The sequence below is a fragment of the Schistocerca gregaria genome, chromosome 9 (assembly GCF_023897955.1).
Source record: "Schistocerca gregaria isolate iqSchGreg1 chromosome 9, iqSchGreg1.2, whole genome shotgun sequence".
NCBI classification, from domain to species: Eukaryota; Metazoa; Arthropoda; class Insecta; order Orthoptera; family Acrididae; genus Schistocerca; species Schistocerca gregaria.
In genome coordinates, this window is record NC_064928.1 from 251,357,949 (window position 1) to 251,381,600 (window position 23,652).

Consider the following 23,652-nt stretch of genomic DNA (forward strand, 5'->3'; position numbering starts at 1 on the left):
TGCAAAATATCTAGTGAACAAAAACCATAATCCCACTAATATCGAAAACGATCTGCGCATTCTCAGAAACAGCAACATTCTATACCGACAACTAACAACAGAAGAAAATTAACACATACGAAAGGGAAAAATTTAATAAATGAAAACGCAACACTCTGCAACAACACACTCTTTACCGCTCTGAGAGAACTGACGCCGGCCGCGGTGGTCTCGCGGTTAAGGCGCTCAGTCCGGAACCGCGTGACTGCTACGGTCGCAGGTTCGAATCCTGCCTCGGGCATGGATGTGTGTGATGTCCTTAGGTTAGTTAGGTTTAAGTAGTTCTAAGTCCTAGGGGACTGATGACCACAGATGTTAAGTCCCATAGTGCTCAGAGACATTTGAACATTTTAGAGAACTGACCAGGGACACAGAACAGAAAGCACACACACGCAAGAGAACGACTTCCCCATCACACACAGTGACATAAATAATGAACAGAAGTCGTCGTAATTCGAGCTATAGTTTTTCATAGCCTTTCTCGCCACTTGCGATACGCCTCTCGCGACACACGCGAACAGCAAGGTGGCGTAATATTCTGGATCAGAAAGAAAGTGCGAAAGTTTTGTTTTTCTGTGTAAAAAGCAGCCACACACCATCCAACGAACGTGAGTACACGAACAGCTAAGCAACAGCTAAATACACACCAAATTAAGTGGTTTCCACAACACTACCACAACCCCAAGTATATACTGCTGACATACGAAGTTCACCTTTGAGTATTTGTTTACTAACTGTCGCTCATATGGTTCCAGATGACATGATGTTCGCTAAGTAAAAACACGGCAATGGGAGAAAAGAGCACAGAAAATATCTCACAAACAGCGCCAATAATTGCTTAAAACATGCTGTAGCACACAATATATAAGGTAGTATGAAAATATCAGTATAAAAGTATATTTCAAAAGACGATTTGTAAAAATGTAATAATGTTTTACTGTGTTTGTACAACCTTAGCATTTTCTGCATGTTTTAGATTTTTTTAAAAAACCGCTGATGATAGTGATATTTGTCGCCGAAACTAGTTTGGGATAATAAAGAAATAAACATATAACAAGGTGTTTTGCATCAAGGCGGACTCAATTTGTGACATTACTGCTTTTCTATGCAAACACGGACCAAATTGGAAGAGTTCCAAGATAGTGTTACTGGCTTCTCTAGTTACTAAGCGAGACTGAATTAGTGAAGCTTTTTTATTTGTGTGTGCGCTAGCCTAAGCTTTCGCCTGCAAACCGCTAGGCACAGATGTAGCGCGAAGATCGACAGTAGCCGACCGATCAAGCGCGCCAATCACGTGAGTGGCCAGAGACACACCGAGCAGCACCGAGCCGCCAACGCCCTCTCGACAGCAGGTATTCGGGCCGCCGCCGCTGGCCGGAGGGTTTCACTGACCCAGTCTTCCAGTTCGGCGTCTGTCAGTAGAGTGCAGAGTGGGCTCAGTTCTCGTTACCGGCTACGACTGTACGCGGCGACCACGTCAGTGACCATAGTGGGACTACCGCTGAGACTGAAGTGTGTGACAGCAAGTATACCGGTACTGCCTGCTAGAGGACTGTTACTGACGAGCTTGTACCACAACACGGGGACTGTATTCAAGGTAACTGATTCCCGTTCTAGTCAATAAAGAACTGTGTGGATTTGTGTTGCAGAAACAGGATACCGGCCACCCATAACAATATCCTCGCCCATGCTTTGTTGTGGTGCAAGACTCTACAGTGGCGACGAGGATACTACGGTGTGGCCATATCGTCCGTGGTTGCTTTAAAATTCCTGAGAGCATTTTTGTCCCATCGTTACAACTACCAGAAAATGCGTCTTTTTCTCAGCAGATCCGTTTCGCTTTATTGAGGCGAAGCATCATCAGTGGTCCGCAATTAAAGAATTTACAATTTGATTTGTTTCCGCCCCCAGTAGCTGAGTGGTACCCCTAGACCCGTGGTCTAGGGAAAGCGTTCCACATCCCCTCCTCGCTCTTCTACATTCGTGTCGTTTACCTCGAACTCAGTTACGTTCGACTTGCCTTACCAACGACTCAACCGGCGACGGCAAAGACGGTTTATCGGGCCCTGCAACGTGGATGACCCGATAACATCGTGGAGAGGAAGCACCCGAACGTCAACTGGCGAGTAGTGTGTAGGACAATTCACCACGTAACACTGGACACTGACGTCACGGCGACGTGGTATATCACTGCCAACGGTAAGCACGTGACCAGATCAAGACTACACCAGCTGTGGCGTTCAAGACAACGATGTACACCGTCGTAGCTGTGGCGAGTCTACGGCCGTGTGGCAGTTGGTGAACCAAATGTCAGCATACTTCCTTCGAGTGACGCCGAATCATATCGACCCCAAGACTATCTTATTCCCGGATGATACGCATTACCCACGCACAAAAAATAATGCCATGACGTGGCTTCGTGGACGTGCATTGCCTTATTTGTTTGAAGACCGCACTAAGGACACTTCAGACTTTTGGAAATATTTACAGGAACGACATTGCAAAATCATCCGTGACCCAAAGTACCCTCAATATGTTTCCAATTATTTGTGGAGTGCGTTCCACGACCCTCCCACGTAGCTCGAACATCACGGGTAAGAGAAGCTAAAATAGCAAGACGATGATAGAACACTACACGGTACAACGTGGGTTCTACCTCGGTCATTCCGAGAAGTCATACCTGGATGATGCAACAGATGCATAGTTTCGTCGAGACACCTCGCACTCTATAGCAGTATTTGCCCCATTTCCTCTTTTTGTCCGCGGTACGTAAAGTTCTTCACAGTTTTTGTTTCCCATCCGGTGCAAGATGTAGCACCATCGGTTAATGGTGCTATGGATTCCACCCTTAGGTTTTGTTTCATGGCTTCCTTAGCCCCACACTTTGCTCTCTTTCTTTATGCCCTTTGCTGCAACTGTAAGCATATTTTTAGCTATGTGCGTCCCCAACTCGACGTAATGAGTGTACTTACTAGTTTCAGTTACTCACTGTTAAAAAAAATTTAAAAATTAAAAATAAATACATAAATACATAATATAAAAAAGTGGCCAGCGTGACAGAATGTCAATCCTAAGGGCCCGGGTTCGATTCCCAGCTGGGTCAGAGATTTTCTCCGCTCAGGGACTGGGTGTTGTGTTGTCCTAATCATCATCATTTCATCCCCATCGACTCGCAAGTCGCCGAAGTGGCGTCAAATGGAAAGACTTGCACCAGGCAAACGGTCTACCCGACGGGAGACCCTAGCCACACGACTATATATAAGATCGAAAAGCAGTTCGTTAACAGTTTTTTACTTACGCAAATTTCTGCTTGGTTTGTCACCTGCTTCAGAAAACGACATCTGCTAGTACGTTTTTGCTTTCTCTCGTCACTATCTATTTTTTTACGTTTTACGCAGCACACTTTCATACACCGCAGTTTTCTATTTATTTGTGTGCTTTGAGTTTTGTAGTGTTACCAACACTGCCACTACTTTGTCTCCAAACTATACTTTTCTGTAGGCAGTTAAATGTGTGTTATGCTACTTAATTATAGTGTTGTGTATTTACATACTATGTAAGAGTAATGGAGCAATAGTGCTGGATTTTTTTTTTTTTGTGTGGACAGGTAACATATTTGAAAACAAGGCATCAACATTGCTCACAAAACAAAAACATCAATACAAAAGATCCCAAAACTGAAATGAAAACGAGTCTGATACCTAACAGCTGAGCTGCAGAGACTGCGAAAATGTTTACGCTGGAATGACTGGAGGGATATTTGACACGAGATATAAAGAACACATCACAGCACTGAAATACGGTACAAACCATTCAACATTTGCAGTTCATCTAAAACTGGAATACCACAGACCAAGCACTGTTGAAAAAGATACGAACATCATAAGAATCAGTGAAGACACACACATCCTCCATTTCCGAGAAAACTTCCACGTACAGAAAGCATTAATACAAAATAAAAAAATAAATGTTGGAAACCAGACGCTATAGGAAATAACTAAAGAAAGCACATGAAAAAGAAAATGGCCTTTGTATGCTTTGCCCTTTCGCACCCCCACCCCCCAGCCCCAATTTCATTTCACTTTCTGCTCCTCACGTGTTCTTCCAACTCACTCTCCATCACACTACTATGCACTTATCTCCACTTGAGTTTTCGTCTTTTCTTCTGCCCCGCCCTACCCCCACCTTCACACGAAAAAAAGCAGCTCCATCACTATTTCTTTACTAGTCTTACACGGTGTAAACACACAGCAACATAATTAAATAGAATAACACACATATAATAAACTACAGAGAAAAAGACAAAAATTGTAGGACGAAGACAAACTATTGGCAATGTTAACAACACTAAAAAAACACAATACACCTGTACAAGTATACAAATTAACAGTAAACTGTGGTGTACGAAAAGAGTGCTGTGTAAAACGTAAAAAATACATAGTTCTGCAAAGGAGCGGAAAATGACCACAAGTATTAGTATCTAACGAAGAAAGAAAGCAAAGACATGATAGCAGACCGTGTTTCCTGATATAGGTGAAAAACCAATCACACGTTTCCGTAAGAAAAGATCACCAAATTGTTAACGAACTGTTTTTCGATCTTAAAAACAAATCAAACCGTAAATATCTTTAATTACAGACCACTGATGATGCTTTACGGCAATAAAGCGAAACGCGTCTAGTGATAAAAAAAATACGCATTTTTTTGTAGTTGTAATGACGGGAAAAAAATCCTCTCAGGTAGTGTAGTTTTGTTTCGATTCGCTTTGCCCAAAGTCCCTACCTGATATATTATTCTAATTTTGGCCGGCCGGAGTGGCCGTGCGGTTCTAGGCGCTACAGTCTGGAGCCGAGCGACCGCTCCGGTCGCAGTTTCGAATCCTGCCTCAGGCATGGATGTGTGTGATGTCCTTAGGTTAGTTAGGTTTAAGTAGTTCTAAGTTCTAGGCGACCGATGACCTCAGAAGTTAAGTCGCATAGTGCTCACAGCCATTATTATAATTTTTTTTGTAAACACTAGCATTTTCTAGAACAATAATTAAGTCACGAAACCCAGAGCAGTGCATCTGACAGCAGGCAAGATTCTTGTAAATCAAGGACGGGTGTCTACTGAGGTGACAGTGAGAAAAGCCTGATTTCTAGTATGACCAAAAGCCAGCCACAACTGCATCGACTAATATTGGGAAGCAGCCTATGGGTTAGTGTAGAAGATGGACGAAGCAGTATGTGAAATACGTTCACGTTCCCCGTTCAGCAGCGAACGGCTGTTGAAATAAAAATGTGGGTGGCGCAGACCTGACTGACAGGATGATGAGGTTTTAGATCGTCTGCACCAGAGCCAAAAAGTGTGCTTGAAAAAGTATATTTCACTTCATAGATCCGATAATTGTAAATAGCTTTATTCACTACATGATTGACCGGATTAAGAATTTGCAGAGCATTTGTTAAGTGGCCAAGAGGGACGAAATTCTCAAGAATCCTGAAAGTTGAAGACTATTTCCGTTACAATCACGCTCAGCTGCTGTAACCCGTTTGCCAGAAATGACTGAGTTGAAAAATAGTTCGAGGTGTAAGAACACTGGCTGCACGAAGAAAACCAAAATAAAGTGCCAAGGCTATTCAGCTTTCGTCATAAAACAACTGTTTCTCGAGTATCATGAGAAATAAAATCGTCACAGTTGATGTCTCTTTAAACATTTATAATCCGTGTACAAATTATATCTGCCTAACAACTGTATTTTGTTAAGTAAACTACCAATAGATAACCTTTTTTTTACATTTTTTGCTTTCTTCCTAATGCTAACTTACTCTGTCACCCAGATCCAGCAAATGTAAACCCCTGAAAATCGTGATTTTGTTTTAGTTATAAAATTTTTGTGACCTGAATTGCCCTGTCTTATGTTTAACAGGTACATAGACCTATTTCAAATAAATCGATGGCAATTGCCTTCATGTTTCAGGAGGGCGTAACACGGCTACGGCAGGTGGGAGCAGTCACGGCTGCTGCCGTTGCAAGAGGCCGCCCACCCTAAACCTAACATCCTATTGACTTATTAAAAGAATGGAACCAAACACAGTACCTGAGACAGGCAGTGGAATTATACGAAACTCACAGTAAACCAAAAACTGAAACACTAAAACAAAATTCATGGCAAGCATAGAAAATGCACCAGAATTCGTAGAAATACAAGTAGGTAAACGTAGAGGTAGAAAATAAAGTCCAATATCTTGGAGAAACTGTACAACAGAGTTAAGAAAATGGTGGGTTTTTTTTCAAATATCTGTAGCTACGATTTAAAAACTAATAGTTACATGTATACTAACAGTAAAGAACATTCTTCATGTTTAACAAATGAGAAATAAAAGCCCACTGAAGATGCTACAACTGCAGTGAAACACGCTTTGGTTAAAAAACAAAATTATGTTTTGCTCAAGGCGGACCCTATCCAAAAACATACGTATTGTTAAAGCAAACATGGAAGAAAGAGCTTCGACCCCAAGATGATCATAATTCGACATTTGGCCTTGTAGTAAAATCCAAGAAAACCGGAAAAAGTTCGTCTGAGGAGCGGGACAGAGCCTATTGTGATCGTGAGAGGAGAGTAACATGGCCACAAGGAAAAGCCAAAGCAAAACTTTGGAAATGGCCCTTGTTGTACACAGCATAGTCCAGTAGGGCCAAAACATTAATACTAATAGCTATAGGCGTAACGTGACGTGGGGGAAAATCAAACAGAAATCTCGTTTGCCGCCTTGGTCGGCTGTTCCCTTGGCTGCTACCCCGACACCCTCAGCTGCTGACAATTTGCTCCAGACGGGGTGGGTCGGGCCTCAGGAGGGGTGAGGGGGAAGAGGGGGCGACACTTGTCCTGCGCGGCACCCCTCAGCCCTCAACCCTCAACCCTCAACCCTCATCCCTCAGCCCTCGCTCCTCACCCCTCACACCGGCCCATGCGGCAACTCTCCGTCTCACACAAAAGCGCCTCTCTCCCTGAAACCCAACGCCACAACAAGTAGCTCTGTTCGGAACAGTTCGACGCTGCCGCACACTGCACATGCCCTTCGCTCCTGACTGCGGAGAAATCACTTACGTGATGCTAGACGGCTCGATGTTAGGGCCACTGCTGTCTCTCGTACAGGTGCACGACCTCCCATCCAACATACAACAAGCACAATTTGTTCCTTTTGCAGATGACACTAGTACTGTAATCAATCCAAACCTACAAGCGCCTAGACACGAATACCAGATAATACACGCTGTCTTCTTTTCTTTTTCGGCCTCTTTTGTTTTCGCTGTTGCAGATATTCTAAGTTTTATAGATTAAATAACGACTTTTGGAACTGTAATCAAAGTCTTCTTAAGATCAAACGCGTTTCACATTATTCTAAAGCATCGTCAGTAGTCACTGTAACAATACAGTTTTTTTATCTTACAATTTTGTTTGTTAGGGTCATGCTTTAATTTACTACTAAAAACGGTATTAGTAATCATCGTTGCTCACGATTTTTTTTGTTCTTCACGCCTTTTTTCTGTTCTTCGACATATTTGTTTTATATTTTCGCACATTGCGCTTTCACCAACACTAAAGATAATCACATTTTTGTGTTGTGAACAGGCCGGCCGCGGTGGCCGAGCGGTTCTAGGCGCTTCCGTCCGGAACCGCGCGACTGTTACGGTCGCAGGTTCGAACCCTGTCTCGGGCATGGCTGTGTGTGATGCCCTTAGGTTAGTTAGGTTTAAGTAGTTCCAAATTCTAGGGGACTGATGACCTCAGATGTTAAGTCCCATAGTGCTCAGACCCATTTGAACCATTTTTTGTGTTGTGAACAACCACTGTCATTTCGCTATTTGATGTGAAAGTAGGCGGATTCAGGAACAAGAAACATTTCCTAAACCTACAACAGAACTTCAAAATTCGAAAAGTAATAACAATGAACAAACACATAACAAATGACCAGACATAAGCAACCCGACGTTTTAAAGAAAAACATATTGTAGAGGAAGAGACACAGAAGACAAATCACAAACTACGTCATTAACCACTGTATCCCACTAAAGCAATAATTTGCACATACAGTAGTGAAAAGATGTTAGCTCCCTTTACACATACACACGCACAGAGGAATAGCGTACGCTACCACCACTACAAAAGAAACATAAGACGAACACTCCCGAAATAACAAAACAAAACACACGAAACGGCGAGAGAACAGAGTGATTCTGCTAAACACAAAAACACCTGGCAGAACAGGAAGAATGACGTAAGCAGAAAAAGGGCGAGTAAGTATTACAATTAATACTGCTTGGAGCTGTAAGGTAGAGCATGCGAACTGTGAATTCAGAAAATTGTAAGTTAGAATAAAACCACATCATTACAGCGATCACTGAAGATTCTTTAGAATAAAGTGAAACGCGTTTATTCTTAAGAAGACTTTCATTACACTTGCAAAAGGCGGAATTTAACGTATATAACTTGCACTCAATAATGTTCTTAAATGTATTATTGAACTGTTTCATGCAAATAGCTTCTCTCTCAATTTCATAAAGATACAACATATTCATCTCTGCACAATTACAATATAAATGTAACACATAGGTATATACTAGCTGGATGGAAACCAAGTCTTTCAGCTGTTGATGTTGAGAAGAATTTGCAGTGAAAAGAAAAGGAAACATATTTCAGAGCTCCTAAAGTAATTCACCTCATATATATATTTGCAATTAGAATCATGACACTTTTTGTGGCGAGACAAATCAGCAGGTTGATATGTTGTTGCTGTCTTCATTCCGAAGACTAGTTTTCAGCTCTCCATGCTACTCTGCCCCACACAAGCCTCATCATCTGCGAATAACTGCTGCAACTACGTCCATTGTAACGCGCTTGCTGCATTCATCTGTTAGTCTCCCTCTACAATGTTTATCCTCCATACTACCTAGGTGTGTCATATCAGTGGATCACATCCGAAGGCCAAATTGTGCCATGATTTTCTGTTTTCCTCAACTCGACTCCATAACTCAAGTTCACTAAAAGGAATTATCGACTGTAGGCTTATCCTAAGGCATCAAGAACAGTGAAATTGAGTGATGGATAGAAATGTGGGCTATAAGAACTGAAGAAAGAGACAAAGGTCTGATACAATAAACAGGTTGTAGTGGATGTAGGTTGCAGTATGTATTCGGAGATGAAGACGCTTGTGCTGCCTGCAGTAGTATGGAGAGGTGCATCAAACCAATCTTCGGATTGAAAACCAGAACCTCTTCATCAGTTTCTCCACCTACACATCTAATCTTCATCATTCTTTTTAATGAATTAAAGATTAGACTTATTGCCAGAATACAAAACTTTTTGCCTTTGTTTAATCGCGAAACGTGTTTCAAAACCGTTGTGACATCTTCAATGGGCTTCTTCTTCCATTTTTTAAAAAAATACGTACGTATATATTTTGTGTACGTTAGGAATACGATGACATATGATTTTGTTGTTGTTTATATTAAATACGTGGCTTAGCTGTTTTGAGACTGCGTGTATCATGTGGCTGCAAACAGCAATGAGCCACAAGTCTATATTAATACTGCACTTCATTTGTAACACAGGGGGATGTTAGAACAATGTCTGAATTGAACTTTTGTTTAAAATAGAAATTCAAAACTACATACGCGTAGATCTGTAGTTAAGCTGACTACATCGCATAAAAAGTCATACACCAGGTGAAGGAATGACTTTACTGATCAAAAATTACTGATGTGTCCTTGTGAGTTATGTTATTAAATACACACTGGCGATTAATCTGTGTTACGGTTATGTACTCTAAGGTACATCTTTCACTGCTATTTTAACATGGTCCCTCCTTTTTGTCCCCTCTTACACTGCTCCCCAACGTTCACTCCCTGCAACCAACCCCTCCCCCTTCTACCCGCTCCCTTCCTGCCCCCTTTCCCTTCCTTATTTTCAATACCTTACCTCATTTGCATGGATCTCTATTCACCACCTCTTCCCCCAGCTTTCCACCCTTATCTCCATCGGCCACATACTATTTCATTGGCTACTTATTTGTTGCTTTTGTGTTTTAATTCAGTAGTATAACATTTTAAACCTATACTATTAACGTTTCGTAATTTCAATGCCCTGCTATTCGCGCATCCATACGCTTGTTGTGTTGAAAATGTCAGTTTTATTGTGATGGTACTGTTTCACTATATGTTCAGGTATTACCACAGCAAATTGTTAATGTCGGCTAGACACTATTGTTGTTGTTGTTGTTGTTGTTGTTTTTGTTGTGGTCTTCAGTCCTGAGACTGGTTTGATGCAGCTCTTCATGCTAATCTATCCTGTGCAAGCTCCTTCATCTCCCAGTACCTACTGCAGCCTACATCCTTCTGAATCTGCTTAGTGTATTCATCTCTTGGTCTCCCTCTACGATTTTTACCCTCCATGCTACCCTCCGGTGCTAAATTTGAGATCCCTTGATGCCTCAGAACATGTCCTACCAACCGATCCCTTGTTCTAGTCAAGTTGTGCCACAAACGTTTCTTCTCCCTAATCCTATGCAATACCTCCTCATTAGTTATGTGATCTACCCATCTAATCTTCAGCATTCTTCTGTAGCACCACATTTCGAAAGCTTCTATTCTCTTCTTGTCCAAACTATTTATCGTCCATGTTTCACTTCCATACATGGCTACACTCCATACAAATACTTTCAGAAATGACTTCCTGACACTTAAATCTATACTCGATGTTAACAAATTTCTCTTTTTTCCTTGCCATTGGCAGTCTACATTTTATATCCTCTCTGCTTCGACCATCATCAGTTATTTTCTCCCCAAATAGCAAAACTCGTTTACTACTTTAAGTGTATCATTTCTTAATCTAATTCCCTGGTTGACACTGGCTAGACACTGGTTCACAATAAATCGTACGATTCTAACTATTAGTGGTCAGTGACCTACATACTTAGAACATGTTATCTATATGCCACATTTTTAATGTTTCCTTTGTTATGTTATTAAAATATCGTTACACTGTATTATTTCCATGTGAACCTTTAATTTTGTCACTTTATGTAATTTATTATTTATTTATATTCTAATGAAAGGAGTGTGATTGTGATTGGCGATTTCGACAGCCACAGTAATGTCTGGGGCTACGATCATGGGGATGAGAACGTGGCGGTGGCCGGAAGCAAATCGGCCGCATGTAATCCACGATGCGTAATTGTCAGCATCATTCAACAGCGGGAGTTGGAAGCGAGGCTACAACTCTAACCTCATAAACTGAAGGACCAGAAAAACTAGTACACCTGCCAAATATTGTGCAGGGCCCTGCGAGCGACCAGAACTGCAGCAACACGACGTGTCGTGGGCACGACCGGTGTGTGGAGCAGTGCTGGAGGGAGCTGACGTCATCAATACTGCAGGCCTGTCCATAAAGCCGCACGAGTACGAGGGGCTGGAGATCTCTTCTGAACAGCACGTTCCAAGGCGTCGCAGATATGCTCAGTAATGTTCATGTCTGGGGAGACTGGTGGCCAGCGGAAGTGTTTAAACTAAGAAGAGTGTTCCTGTAGAAATTCTGGACGTATAGGGTGTCGCATTGTCCCGCTGGAATTGTCCAAGTCCGTCGGAATGCACAATGGAATTGAGTAGATGCAGGTAATCAGACAGGATGCTTACGTACGTGTCACGCATCAGAAGCGTATCTAGACGTATCAAGTGTCCCACATCACTACAACTGCACATGCCCCGCACCATTACAGAGCCTCCACCAGCTTGAAAAATCCACTCCTGATATGCAGGGTCCACAGATTCACGAGGTAGTCTCCATACCCATACACGTCCATCCACTCGATGCAATTTGATACGAGACTCGTCCCACGAGGTAACATATCTCCACTCATGGACAGCCCAGTATCGGTGCTGACAGGCTCGGGCGAGGCGTAAAGCTTTGTGTGGTGCAGTTATCAAGGGTACACGAGTGGGCCTTCGGCTCCGAAACCCCATATCAATGATGTTTCGTTGAATGGTTCGCACGCTGACACTTGTTGATGACACGGCATTGAAATCTGCCGCGACTTGCGGAGAGATTGCACTTCTGTTACGGCGAACGATTCTCTTCAGTCGACGTTGGTCGCGTTCTTGCAGAATCTTTCTCCGGCCGCGACGATGTTGGAGATTTGATGTTTTACCGGAGTCTTGATATTCACGGTAAACTCGTGAAATGGTGATACCGGAAAATCCTCACTTCACCGCTACTTTGGAGATGCTGTGTCCCATCTCCTGTGCGCCGACTAGAACACCGCGTTAAATCTCACTTAGATCTCCGTAACCGGCCATCGTAGCAGCAGTAACCGATCCAACAACTGCGCCAGACTCTTGCTGTCTTAAATAAGTGTTGCTGGCCGCAGCGCCGTATTCTTCCTGTTTACATATCTCTGTTTTTGAATACGCATGCCTATACCAATTTCTTTGGAACTTCACTGTATTTAGTAGCAACAGTATCAGCCAACAATGTGCAAAATCTTCCGGTCCCCCAATATCCAACTCACAGCAGAGATCAATAATCCGTGAAATATTTTCTGCTGTTAGATATCACGAAGTACCTTTTCGAAGGAGGTTTGAGTCTTGAAAAGTGGACGGGTCGAGATTGGCAGAATTGCTAGACGTCGAAGTGCCTTGCATAGAACCAGCACGAGAACAATATGTGACCTTTAGCACTGCTGTTAAGAGCTGTTCCAGAATGTCAGTTCCTTGTGGTTGTCGAACATCTTGCACTCCTGGCCGTGCATCAGACCGAGCCACCCTAACCACGGAACACAGCAACTTATTTGAAGAAGATCCTTTCAGTGAAGCATCTGTGGAAGCAGGGAACAAACTCATTACTTCTACAATAAAGATAAAAAAAAGGGATATCTGGATTAAAACTACAGAAAACTTGAATCTAAAAACGAGACAGGCATCTAGCTTGTAGACTCCTGAAAGATCTAAGCAACGATCCATCTACGACCGCTGTAAATCATAACTTTTTGCTACCAAAATAGCACATCAGTTACGGCTCTACGGGAAGGCAACCCACTAATCCAAGAAGAGAAAATTGCAAAGAGAAGAGCAAGAGGAGAACAGTTTGCTTATGACATCAGTTAGCATGGAAGAATTAAATAAGGCTATTAAACAGAGTAAGAATGGAAGTTTGTTTACATGATATACGAACAGAGAAAATTATTCACTTTAGCGTAACAACAAAGAAATGGAGTCTGCAACTCTTAAATAATTGTGTGAGCAGATGTCAAGTCCCAGATATTTTTGCGGAAGAGCCGTATGACTGCTTTGCTGAAACCTGGTAAAGAAGGGATCAATCCAAAGAATTTTAGATGTTCCATTCCTCTATCATCTATGCAAACTGCTGGAAAGAAAGATTTGAAATTGCCTCCTACGAGTAGTTGATCCCCTACTAATGCCCCAACAAGATGGATTTCGCCCTGGCAAAAGCTGCACTGGACAACTACTGAATCTTACGCAGTTCGTAGAACATGGGTTTGAAGCTCGTAAGGTGACAGGCGTGTTATTTTTCGAGCTATTGCTGAGAACCACCAGCTGTTGCAATTGAAGGTATACAATATGATTAAGGGTTTTAGCCTAACTAGGTTCATCGCAGCAATTCTGCAAAACCGCAAGTTCTTGGCTGACTTTCAAGGGCAGCGCAGTCGATGGAGGCTACAGGAAAACGGTCTTCCCCTGGGAAGTGTGTTGGCTCCAATGCTATTCAACATATACACAAACTACCAACCTAGAGCCTCCAACACGAGGAGTTTCTTGTATGCTGATGACCTTGGTCTTGCCACTCAGAGCTCAAACTTCGAATCAGTGGAGAACACACTCACGAATGCCCTTGAAGATCCATCAAGACACTATAGCACAAATCAGTTTAAACCAAACTCGTCAAACACTCAAGTGCGTGCTTTTCATTTGTCAAACAGGGAAGCTACTCCTAAGTTGACAGCAGTTTGATCAGGAGTTGAGTTACAATATTGCTACAGTCTAAAATACCCAAGAGTGACGCTGGACAGATTCCTTACTTTCAAGAAACACTGCATGAATTGCAAGTTGGAAGTTTCCGCCAGAAACAACTTGTTAAGAAAATTGGCCATACCACAGTGGAGCAGTCAAACTGAATCCATCCGAATCTCTCGACTAGCGCCGGCAGCTGTGACCGAGCTGTTCTAGGCGCTTAAGTCCGAAACCGCGCAGCTGCTAGATCACAGGTTCGAATCCTGCCTCGGGCATGGATGTGTGTGATCTCGTTGGGTTAGTTAGGTTTCAGTAGTTCTAAGTCTAGGGGACTTATGACGTCAGATGTGAAGTCCTATAGCGCTCAGAGCCATTTGAACCATTTTCTCCACTAGCATTAGCCTATTCTGCAGCAGAGTACGCTTGACCTGTGTGGTATGAATCATCACGTGCCAAACAGGTAGACGTAGCTCTCAACGACACGTGCAGAAATATAACATGTTCTCTGAAATCTACTCGTGTCGAATGGATTTACCACCTTGCAGGAATAGCACCATCTCCCATCCGAAGAGAAATTGCGGAGAATAAGGAACGAAAGAAAGTGGAACAAGAACAAACTCATCCCCTGTACGGGCATAACGCATTCGCATCGATTGAAGGCAAGGAATAGTTTCCTAATAGCGTCGAAGGTACGTACTACCACTGGTAAAAATGTCACGTTGCAACTTTGGTGGGATACGACTTCCCTTCCCTCTGGGTGTAAAAGAATTTCTGAAACTCTGCCTCCAGGACATGACGAGGAATGGATGACCTGGAAATATTTGAAAGGGCTGAGACCAGGAGTGAATAGTTCAATGTTTAATCTGGCAAAGTGGGGCTACATCACAGAAAACAGTACTGGATATAGTTTTCCAGACTGTCCAGAACATGCCCCAGTGTGGACTGTGTCCAGCCTCCAGTACTCCATCAGGCGACAGAAAATGGACTGGAAGGGGCCAAATTTCGGTCAAAGACTATGAAACTTATTAACTGTGCACCTGTGTGTGTCTCTGGCACGAGAATAATAATTTCCTGTTCTGTGGGGACTCGCTTAGTAGCCTTTCGCCTCTCAGGTGCCCTGCTGCTAACACTCTTGCCCTTGTGCTACCTTTGCGCTTGGTTAGGTAGGAATAAATTGTGTTTGCACTTGGTTAATGCTGGTTAGTTGTTACTGTCTTGCGATGTATTTCTGTACACCAGTTCGTTTGTTATATTCCGGTCATTCTTCACGTCCTGTGCGGTTTTTTAGACGACCTAGGCAGCTTAACTACAGATCCAAGCATACTTGCTAGTTGTTATTCGAAACTAGGTATTCCAGTAAAATATTGGCGTATGCCCCTGTTTGACGCTTCCATTGCTGTAGCTCATCTGCTCTGATCCGCACTAATGTAAGATTTCTCTGCTAAATGTGTTATTATTATTACGTTCAAAATGACCTGTTGGCGTCGGTAAAATTTAGTGAGGATTTGGTTTGGAAAGCAATTTGGTGTGGTATGCTACAGTGTGTGTTGTGCACTTGTAACAGCGTCTAGTTACGTTTTGTCGCGCCTATTGGCGAATTCCGGATGTTGCTACTGTATGTTGCTGCAGCTTACACCAACTTTTTGACAGCACATTTACGTCCCAGCTACGCTATTGACAGTCGTTTGTTTCACTGTTTTATTTTCGATTCTCAGCCATGAAGTTTTGACGTTTTTCCATTTTTTGTCATAGTGTGTGTGTGTGTGTGTGTGTGTGTGTGTGTGCGCGCGCGCGCGCGCGCGCGCTCGCGCCCCTTGGCTAGTGTGTGTTTGGTTTGGTGGTTCACTTAAAGTGTTCAATAATGTTTTGTTGCTGGGTAGTGTTTCATCACTAACGGCTTATTTACCCTGTATGACAGCATTTTGGATGTTATAATTTTCTTTTGTTGTTAACGAATGGTACAGATTATACTGTATTGTAACATCTGGAAGTCTGTTTCTGTGCCGATAGGGTATAGGTTTCTTTCAGTGAGGAGGTTTGCAAATGTGAAGTGTTAGCTGTCGGTTTTCAAAGCTGTTAAATGTTCAGAGCACCTTATTCTGAAATTTCGGCACGTCTGTCCCACATTTACTGAATCACAATGTTTGCGGGCTTTCTGCTGTATACATGCCTTGCTGAATTTATCTAATATAGTTTCGGTGTTCTTTAATCTTGTCTGTAGCATATTTTTCTTCTGCGTGCCACATGTCTTCCTTGTTTTCTTATAACGTTTCGTGTTCTGTGCGTTATTTTGTTGTCAATTATCAGTGTGTGGCACATTTTCTTGTTGTTTGTTGTTTCTTCATCTTGTGTAGCTCGTCTTAACCATAGCCCAATGCAGCGGCTGAAATGTCTCTGTGAATAGCGCGCCCACACCAAGTTTCAAACGTCATTGTTATGGAGCAGTACCATTCGTAATCCTTCCCATTCCCTTTGTCCTGACGCATCCCAGCAAAATGAAAATGATTGTACGGCGTTTATTGCCAGGATTCGCCAAGCAGTGGTATTCGACGGCCTCGTGAGTGTCTTTTGATTGCAACAGTTACACATTAACAGTGTAAGCATAGAATTTTTGATTAAAGTGCACTTTTATCAAAGATATTGAGGAAACTATAAATCTATGGAATAAATAATGACTAGCTGAAACCCTCGGCTGCCGACAGGTGTTGTTGATATACCTCGATGTGGACAGCTGAAAATGTGTTCCCCGACCGGGACTCGAACCCGGGATCTCCTGCTTACATGGCAGACGCTCTGTCCGTCTGAGCCACCGACGACACAGATGAATAGCGCGACTGCAGGGACTTATCCCTTGCACGCTTCCCGTGAGACTCACATTCCCAACTGTCCACAATTCTACATATGTTCTATAAGGTACATTACATATGTAGAATTGTGGACAGTTGGGAATGTGAGTCGCGCTATTCATCTGTGTCGTCGTTGGCTCAGACGGACAGAGCGTCTGCCATGTAAGCAGGAGATCCCGGGTTCGAGTCCCGGTCGGGGCACACATTTTCAGCTGTCCACATCGAGGTATATCAACAACACCTGTCGGCAGCCGAGGGTTTCAGTTAGTCTACATTTATCCCAGGGAAAAGCTGCACGGTCATCGACAGTATTCTGTTCTTTCGAGAACAGTTACTGTCTTCACATATATATAAATCTATGTACGTTACTATAAACCGGGGGTTATAATTGAAGTGAAACTACTCACAGAGGTCTAGTGTGGGCTATAATTATCGTAAGCAGCGAAACGTGGTAGGTATTCTAATGCATTAATGCGGATCTGACACATGCTGGGAAAAATTTAGTCTCTATTTTGGACATCAAGTGCAAATCTCGCACTATAAGTGCAAGAAAGACATATAGAAATGTTTGCATGTTTAATGGATTAAGAATGGCTCGTGGACAGAAAATATAAAACAAGTGAGAAAGGCATAATATTGAATTTATTATTAACCGCCGCTTACACAGCTTGTTCAATATCAGCACCGTGACGTCAGCGAAATGATGTGCAGCGCCACATTTGAACCTGGCGATCAAAATTGGAGCTAACTTTTTCCAGCGTAAATCGGTTCTGCTATAAAGCATTAGCATGTCTAATAGGTTTTGCTGCCGTACGACAATCACAACAAATGTTGGACTTAACGGGCGTAGCTGCATTTTAATTACAAACACCCGGTATTTGACAAGTAAAAAATACTGCATGCGTAACTGGCACTGTATTGGGGCGTTACATGCTGACATCGCGGTAACTACGCTGCCAACTGACAACTGGTGTGCCGACATTTGCCACGGCGGACACTCGCCACGACTTTACCTGCTCCGAGGGGTTGGGTCCCTTGTCTCCTCCTCCTCCTCCTCCTCCTCCTCCTCCTCCTCCTCTCCTCCTTCGCTACCCATCGCTTACTGACCCTATCTGCTGCTTTGCTTAGCATAGAACCAGAATTTCTCTGGATTTTCCGCCACATGTCTAGAGAGAGTATCGTTGTGGAAACTATCAAATGCATCTCGCATTGCAATCCGCACCAAATTTCGAGCCTCAGTAAAACTTCGCCAATCTTGGAGAATTTGCGTTCGTCTAAATTATACGTGCCTTTTTCTGTGCTCCTGCATTAGCTTTCTCTCGTGTTTTGTGTACCATGGGGGATCAGGTCCGTCTGTTATTAATTTATTTGGTCTGAATCTCTCGAATGCTGTTAATACTATTTCTTTGAACTTGAGCTACATATGGTCCTCAGTTACAGAGTTTGGAAGGATTGCAGACTGTCTCTCAGAAAGACGTCTACCGGATTTTCAGTTACTTTTATAAATAGATATATTTCGCGTTTAGTTTTGGTGAATTTCTTTGTTACGGAATTGAGCCTCGCTACGACTGTGTGTTCACTGATCCCTGTATCCCTCGTGATGCTCAGGATTATTTGTGGCTAAGAGGTCAAGTGTGTTTTCGTAACCATTTACAATTTGAATGGCCTCGTGAACTAACTGTTCAAAATAATTTTGAAACAAGCATTTATAACAATTACAGAAGTTATTTTCTATGTACAATAGGGTCTGAAAATCTATTTTTGTCAACATACGGAAGGTTCAAAAAATGGCTCTGAACACTATGGGACTCAACTGCTGTGGTCATCAGTCCCCTAGAACTTAGAACTACTTAAACCTAACTAACCTAAGGACATCACACACATCCATGCCCTAGGCAGGATTCGAACCTGCGACCGTACATACGGAAGGTAGATTGAAGTCAGTGCCAACTATGATTGTATGAGTAGGGTACCTATTTGTGGTGAGACTATAGTTTCCTTTGAACTGTTCAGCAACTGTTTCATCTCAGACCGGGGGTCGGTAAAAGGACCCAGTTATTAATATATTCCGGTTGTCGAATATAACCTCTGCCCATACTAACTCAGAGCAACTACCTGCTTCAATGTTGCTTGTTAGCTGGAACACACATTACATTATTTTTCCTTAAGTTGTCCTTCTTGTTTCTGTTGTAGTGCAGATCATTACAATTACAGCTTTTCCCTCCAAAACCTAGGATGCTTTCTCTGTATACCCTGTAAATACCAGAGCTAAACAATGTAGAACAACAACGTAAGGTACAAGCATAGCATTCTGTATTACTTCATATCCTTATTTCTAACATTTTAAAATCCTACGTCGACTTTAGACGACATGTCAATCATAGATGTTCTTATCTCTGTTTATGAACGTACTTTCAGTCACGTCTTGAACATTGTCCCGCTACACTTTATTAACTAATGTTTCGCCGCAAGGGTTATCGGATTTTAGAGAGTAAATCAGTGTGTAGTATGTCGTTCTCCTTTTCAAACACTCACATTCACATTTCTTCTTTCCTTATTGTCTTTTGGGCATGCAGCTGTAGTAATTAAAGAAGACACAAATGCAGTAATCAGAAAGAAATGAAAATGCAGTAATCAAAAAGAAATGATTAGCGTACATTCGCATTCTCTTTACATAGTTCCTTTCTTGTTGCCCTCATGGGTATGGACTGTTTCTATCGCAATCAGTAAGGGTGAAAGGAAGCTACCGTAGAGTCAGAGGGATCTTATATTTATACTTGGCAGAACTGATTACATACTGACATAATCGTAGGAATTGCTTTCGTTTCCCAAAAGTTATTAATATTTCGATTTAGGAAAAGAAGCTCTGTATTTGGCCAAGATGTTGAAGAAGGTCTCTTACGTACTGGTTGTATCGAGTAAGATGTGGAGACGGCGGTTTGAAAGCGGACAGAAGTAGTACGAGGAAAGAAGTCCCTTATCTAAAGGATCGCTACCTGGCGAAGGGGCAAGTGTGGCAAATGTCCGGCGTGGCATATGTCCGGCATTCCTGACAATTGATGGGGAAGGAGGGGGGGAGGGAGGTGCACAGCCGGTATTTACACACGAGGGGCGCATCGCTTGTTAAGACTGGGAGTCGTAGCGCTGGTTCAGCGGATGCACTGGCGAATGCGGGCAGCCTGTTCGTAGCCCAGGCAGTGGCGCGGATTGACTGCTCCGCGTAAACGCGGGCGGAAGCGAACCTGTTCTCTCCGTGGCGAATCGCGCACGGTAGCGTGCTCCAGTTAAAGGTTTCTCCGACGGGCACACCAACATAGAGCCCTGTAACACTGGAAAGGAGTACCAAGAGAGAAGTGCTCCGATTGAAAAGGGTGTGAGGAAGGGCTCCACACATTTTTGCCCCTGCTGTTAAATGTATCGTGTTGTGGTCTTCAGTCCTGAGACTGCAGCTCTCCATGCTACTCTATTCTGTGCAAGCTTCTTCATCTCCCAGTACCTACTGCAGCCTACATCCTTCTGAACCTACTTACAGTATTCATCTCTTTGCCTCCCTCTACGACTTTTACCCCCTCGCATTTCTCCAGTAGTAAATTAGTTATCCCTTGATGCCTCAGAATGGGTCCTATCAACCTTCTTCTACTCAGGTTGTACCACAAATTTCTCTTCTCCTCAGTTCCATTCAGTACCGGCTCATTAGTTACGTGATCTACCCATCTAATCTTCAGCATTCTTCTGTAGCACTACATTTCGAAAGCTTCTATTCTCTTATTGCTGAACAGCTTATCGTCCATGTTTCACTTTCATACATGGGTACACTCCATACAAATACTTACAGGAAGGACTTCCTGACACTTAAATCTATACTCGACTTTAACAAATTTATCTTCTTGGGAAACGGTTTGTTTACCAGGCTACATTTTATATCCTCCCTAATTCGACAGTCATCGTTTATTCTGTTTCCCAGATGGTTGAAATGGCTCTGAGCACTATGGGACTCAACATCTGAGGTCATCAGTCCCCTAGATCTTAGAACTATTCAAACCTAACCTAAAGACATCACACACATCCATTCCCGAGGCAGCATTCGAATCTGCGACCGTATCAGTCGCGCGGTTCCACACTGAAGCGCCACATCGGCCGGCTCTGCTTCCCAAACAACAAAACTGATTTACTACTTTACGTGCCTCATTTCCTAATCCAATTCCCTCAACATCACCTGATTTAATTCGAATACTTTCCTTTTTAATGCTTCTGTTTCTATTGCCAGGTACATTTCTTTGAATCGGCATGTTCCATTGTCGTCAACATATGCGGATATGTAGCTAATTTTCATGGAGATCTTGCCTCTATTGTTGATGTTATTCACTACGCTGTGAAGGACGGTATTGAATAAGGCAGTAAAACTGTCACCTTAGTTCACTATTAAAGACAAAGTTTTCAGCTGTCCTACTGAGCCGCCCGCTGTGGCCGAGCGGTTCTAGGCGCTACAGTCTGGAACCGCGCGACCGCTGCAGTCGGAGGATCGAATCCTGCCTCGGGCATCGAGGTGTGTGATGTGCTTAGGTTAGTTAGGTTTAAGTAGTTCTAAGTTCTAGGGGACTGATGACCTCGGAAGTTAAGTCCCATAGTGCTCAGAGCCATCTGAACAATTTTGTCCTACTGAATGCCATATTATATGAATATGTGAGAAAGTAGATCGTCATTCCCGAGTGTGGGGCTTGGAAACGAACGCCCACAACCCTGCTTCTTGCCCGGACCGGGTCTAAAGCATCCGAGTTACTTCCTACGGCAGGCGCAACTAAACACTGTATGCACGACGACAACCAAGTAGATTCGAAGTAATCATAGGTTAAGCACGGAAGTGGATAGCACAGCTCTACTGAAATAGCAGCCGACTGCAGTCCACGGGTGTACTGCCGGTCCGTAGTGTCCAAGGGGCACAGTACTTCGGCGATCAGACACGTCGCCATCGTCAGGTGCGCTGACGAACTGAGCTCCTGAGCGCGGGCGGCCGTCCTAAATCCCCTGCCCCGCGAGGCGTTCTCTCGGCGGCCCGCGCCCGCGGCTGAGCGTCGGACGAGGCAGTTACACCGACGCCACCACAGACGCCGGCGCCAGCCTCTCAGCGACCGCCGGCGCGGACCGCGGAGAGAACACCTCGCGGGGGCAGGGGATTTAGGACGGCCGCCCGCCCTCAGGAGCTCAGCCGGTGTTCCTGGACGTTTCCAGGGCATTCGACTCGGTGTGTCATGACGGCCTCGTGTACAAACTTTTTGTGCACGGGGTCCCGACGCCACACGCGGTGTTACTGAAATCGTATTTGGAAAACCGCACTTTCCACGTGCGCTTGGAGGAGGGAGTGTCCACCCAACGCCCAATTCGGGCTGGAGTGCCACAGGGGTCCGTACTCGGACCCCTGCTGTGCTCCCTTTACACTGCTGACGCTCCACGAGTGTCGCAGGTGTCGCTGGCGCTACATGCTGACGATACGGCGCTACTCGTCCGTAGCATGAATGTTCTTGAAATAAGGTGCCGACTCCAGCTTGGGTGCGAAGAGCTTGGAAGGTAGTCCACAAAATGGCGGCTCAAATTCAATGCCGCGAAAAGTCAAGCAGTCGCATTCACAAAACGACTCCTTCCCCCTTGTCTTGAGCCGGTCACGATCGCGGGAGGCCCCGTCCCGTGGTGCAAGACGGCTAAGTGTCTCGGGGTTACCCTCGATCAGAGGCTGACGTTTCGTCCCCACATTCAGGATATACAGGGTAGGGCTATAGGACGTCTACGGACCCTATACCCTCTACTTAACCCGACCTCGACTCTTCTCCCCCCCGCCACGGCATCACCCTGTACCTGACACTGGTCCGTCCAGTGCTGGAGTACGCAGGCGTGGTGTGGGGCAATGCAGCCGAGACACACATTGCCGAGCTCCAGGGGGTTCAGAACCGGGCACTACGGCTCGCCCTCCGGTTGCCGTGGCGCTACCCAACAGTCCAATTACATGAGCAGACCGGGATCCCGCTGCCCAAGGAGAGATTTCGTCAAACGGCAGGACAGTTCTACCAGGAGACCGATGGGTCACAGAACAGGCTCGTACAGGCACTGGGCCACAACATCCACTGCAGGCCGACCACACGTTGGCCTGACTTGTCTAAAACCTCGTAACAGTCAAAGGATGCCGCGCATCCGAAACACCGGGTCAAAATCAAATCAGTTCCCTAAATGCCACAAGTCATGCTCTGGAGGAATAGCGCTAGACGCTCACCCTGCCATACCACGAGCATAGGTCCGCTCCTAAGGAAAAATGAGTGAGTGAGTGAGTGAGTCAGGAGCTCAGTTCGTCAGCGCACCTGACGATGGCGACGTAGCTCATCGCCGAAATATTGTTCCCGTTGGACACTACGGACCGGCAGTACACCCGTGGACTGTTCGAACAAGGAATACGCTGGGAGATGTTCAAGAATCATATTTCAAACAGGTTTAATTTACAAAAGAAAGTGAGCACGAAAATTACGTCAATAATGGAATTCGCGCATGATAAAAAGGCATTGAAATTGCTGACAAAGATGCCTTGATGAAAGACAGAGGTTACAGAACCGAGATAGAATGCTCGGTCAGCCGACAAAAACAGTACACGTAAATTATTGAAGGACGCCTAACGAGAAGCGAGAAATAGAAGAGGTAAGTGAGAGAGCGAGCGAGCAAGAGAGACACGGGTTGATGATGGCACTCGCCAGCAGAACGAAGCAGGTTAGGTTGGCGGCTG

The 23,652-nt window shown here is 44.1% G+C and overlaps 1 non-coding gene across 1 annotated transcript; it reads right to left on the bottom strand.

Annotated features, from left to right (window-relative positions):
- Positions 1-16,785: 16,785 nt before the first annotated feature.
- On the bottom strand, positions 16,786-16,859 carry Trnat-ugu (transfer RNA threonine (anticodon UGU)). Its single transcript has one exon. It is a non-coding gene; the product is annotated as a tRNA-Thr (tRNA).
- Positions 16,860-23,652: the final 6,793 nt, after the last annotated feature.